Here is a 3,639-nt window from a genome sequence, read left to right as displayed (position 1 = left end):
TAAAAATGCAAGGGGGTCTGTTAACGGATTAGAGATTCCCAACTTCCTTCTCGCTGCCCTCATGAGTGACACCCCACCCCCACCACCCCACCCCCGCCCGGGACCCCAGCTTTTGTCAGGACTTCTTTTCCCTCTTGGGGGTAGTGAAGAGACATTCTGATCACACGAGAAGCACAACAGAGGCCCCGTGAAGTGGAAAAACACAAACTGTGTATCCAGACCTGGATTTGGATTCGGTTCCAGCCTCCACCAGCTGAATGATCATAGGCAAGTCGAATAACCTCTCTGAGCCTTCAGTTTTTCTGTGTGTAAATTACTGGCATGCCTGCCCTGCAGGATTAAAGGGAGTGTGGACCAAGGACCTGTCCCGGGGCCAGCCCTTGGCAATGGCAGCCTTAGTGACCAGAAGCGCCCTGGTGGCCCCTCCGCACAACTGCTCACCCCTGTCATCCTAGGCCTGGCTTTCCTTTTATCAAGGTAGCATCTCACAAGGTAGGCTAGCTGTAGGAGGACTTCCTGGCTTGTCTTTGAGGATTAACAATGTATTTGACTCAAAAGGGTAGTTTAAAGCGCTTGACAGAGTTCTAAAAATCCTTGGGGAAAACCACTCACAGCAGTAAGCTGTGAACCGAAGGGCCAACTCACTCAGCCTGTGCTGGGCCCCCATGACCTGGGAAGCTGTTGGCTCTCTGAGGATCAGCCTTGGACTTGGGCTCCTAGCCTGGTAGAAAGTGGGCGCTTGAAGTGATGTCAGTTGTCTTGTCTAACCTCTTCATTTTAAGGAGGAGAAAACTGAGGCCCAGAAAGGGGATGCAGTTTTCTCTTGGGACTTTTTAAACAGCTGAGTCAGTCAGAGTGGGGCTCACCCTATCCATCTTGGTTTCCATTTGGAAATTGCAGTGCTCTTGCCCAGATCTGCAGGGAAGCCAAAACTCATCTATTTTTAATGCCAAATAACTGCCTCTTCTCCTGTAAAACATGGCACTTCTAACCACTCTATATTTGGACAGCAAGGTTTATTTTTACTGGAGTGTGGTAGAAGTGGGGCCTGGTGCCATATCCGGATGTTATTCTACATTTCACATGCGGGGTGGCAGTTGAGCCCTTAAAGCAGCTCCTCTGAGGTTCGTGGGGTATTAGGTGATTGTGACAGAAATGACTTTCTTGTAAGTCATCTATGCCTGCTTCAGGTGAGGCTGCACTCAGGTGCCCAGCTAGAAACCTGATGGCTCACCTGCGCCAGCCAGGCCATCCATTCTCTCTCTGATCCCTCCAGAAGTCCAGTGAGAAGTTAAAGGCTCAGCTGCCCAAGCTTGAACCCAGGCCCTGCTGCTTGTCAGCGGAGCCACACTGGGCAGGTCACATAGTCTCTCTGTGCCTCGGTTTCCTCATCTGTAAAATGAGATGATAATAATCTCATAAGTTTGTTGTGAGCATTAAATGTGTGACTATGTGTAGAATAGTGCTTATTACGTGTTCATTTTAAAATATATATTAGCTGTTAATATTATTGCTTTTATTATTATGATCTGTAGGCAGATGACCAATAAGCTCTGACCATTCTTATCTGGAAATAGCCCCTGAACCTGTCTTCTCTCTCTGCTACACTGTTTCAGGGTCAGTTTTTTCCCTGGACAACTGCAAGCCCCTACCTGGTCTCTTTCCCTGCCTTGCCACGCCCCCAGTGCCTTCTCCGCTGCCAGGGGACCTTTCTAAAAGACAGACTCCATTCCACCCCTCTCCACTGGAAAACTTGTTCTACTCTCTCCAGTCCACATTTATTTCTTAGCCTGCATCTCCAGTCCCCCTTGTATGAGTATTCTGACCCATAGAAACTTGTGTTTCTATGGATCAGAATAGAATGAGTTGCCATTTCCTTCTCCACTGTATGTGTATTCTTATATGTGTATTATGCATGATAAATTACCCCTAAATGTAACTGATTAAAGGGTTTCCCAGGTGGCTCAGGTGGTAAAGAGTCCAGCTGCCAGTGCAGGAGACGTGGGTTCAATCCCTAGGTCGGGAAGATCCCCTGGAAGAGGAAAGGGCACCCTACTCCAGTGTTCTTGCCTGGGAAATCCCATGGACAGAGGAGCCTGGTGGGCTACAGTCCATGGGGTCACAGAGAGTCAGACACAACTGAGCGATTGAGCACGCATGCACATAAACCTCTTAAAACCAACAGTCATCTCACAGTTATTTATTATCACCTCACAGTTTCTATGGGTCAGAAGTGGCAGCCCAAGGAGGCAGTGTGTTGAGAAGATAGTATAAAGGTGGAGATTCCTGGAGCACCCATTCAGTTTACACTATACAAGTTCAGTGAGACAGGGGGAACGGGGAGAGAGAGAAATACATTCACTAAGGTAATGCAGCAGATGGGTCTCTGGCCCTGCACTCAGGGAACATGTGGTACCTGGGGTGAGTGTAACATAGGAACATAGTATGTGACATAGGAACATGCAATGACCTCTTATTGCACCAGCATCTTATCCCTCAAAGATGCTTTTTTTCTGGTCCAGTCTGGCCCTAAATGTCAGTGGTTTCCTCAGCTGCTCAACCAAGGCAAGAGGACTCGTCCAACCTGAAGGAAAGCTGGCTGGCTGGGGTTTCCTGAGCAGTGATCCTGTTGTACTTCATGGGTGTCTGACAGGATTTTCAAGGGCAATTTTCACTTCCTGTGATTTTGGTTTACAGGAAGCCTTAGAAGCACTCCCTGTGGAAATTGAGACTCCACTGGACCCTGAAACCAGTCATTCAGCCCTTAATCCCCTGCTTTTCCTGGAGAAGTTTTTGCCCTAAGTGGGAAGGGTCTGAATGGAGTTAGAATTGGAACTGCCCTGAAGGGAGGGTAGAAAGTACGTGATATAAGTGGTATCCAGTCTGGCTGTGGCTTTGCTACCATTCAGAGGTGCCCTGGCTCCATGCTACCCTGCAGGCAGATCTCTCACTAGCATTTGAACTAATGCTGAGCCCTGCCTGTGAGACAACAAGGTTCACTGAACAAGTTGATGGCCCTGGCTGAGCCCTTTGCCAGGAGCCCTTCTTCATGATGCCCCTATAAGTTCATGCGTAGATTTCAAAGAAACGCATGATCCCTGTCCTCAACATTAGGTCCCGAAGAAAACCAGTTACTCTGAAACAGTGAGAAGTTCACTTGGCTGGGATTAGGGAGAAGGGCTTTTAAGCTGACTCCGTCACTAACTAGCTGAATGACTTCGGGTAGGGAAGTGACTTCACCTCTCTGGTCCTTGGTGTCCTCATCTGGACATTAGGGTGGAACCACACTGCCTATCTGTGACCTGCCCAGCGTTTTCTTCTGCAGTTTCTTTGTTGGGTCTTAAGCTCTTTTAAAAGAGATTCTGCTGCAACTGTATACCAATCCCCTCCTCAGGAGAAGGCACAGACTCAAGGATTTTTGTATCAGATCCCAGGCAGGTTATTTGGTCTCTTGGTTTCCAGATTTAAGGACTCTAAGGACAAAAGCAAAAGGACGAGTAATGCAAAAACTCAGAAACCAAAGCAAGCTCTTTCCTCATTCTTCCCCTGCCTTTGCTTATTCCACAGGAAGTGATCCTCTCTCCCAGACACTTCACCCTTGTGTCCACTGTGAGGGAGAGTGGCGTTATCTCTGGAGGG

General features: G+C 48.3%; 1 protein-coding gene across 1 annotated transcript in view; it reads left to right on the top strand.

The window, feature by feature from the left end:
- Positions 1-3,639, top strand: part of SRP14 (signal recognition particle 14) — a 173,883-nt gene that overhangs the window by 125,632 nt on the left and 44,612 nt on the right. The gene's annotated exons all lie outside the window — the stretch shown is intronic.

Source organism: Bubalus kerabau, chromosome 10 (assembly GCF_029407905.1).
Source record: "Bubalus kerabau isolate K-KA32 ecotype Philippines breed swamp buffalo chromosome 10, PCC_UOA_SB_1v2, whole genome shotgun sequence".
NCBI lineage: Eukaryota > Metazoa > Chordata > Mammalia > Artiodactyla > Bovidae > Bubalus > Bubalus kerabau.
This window is presented reverse-complemented; position numbering and strand designations above follow the sequence as displayed.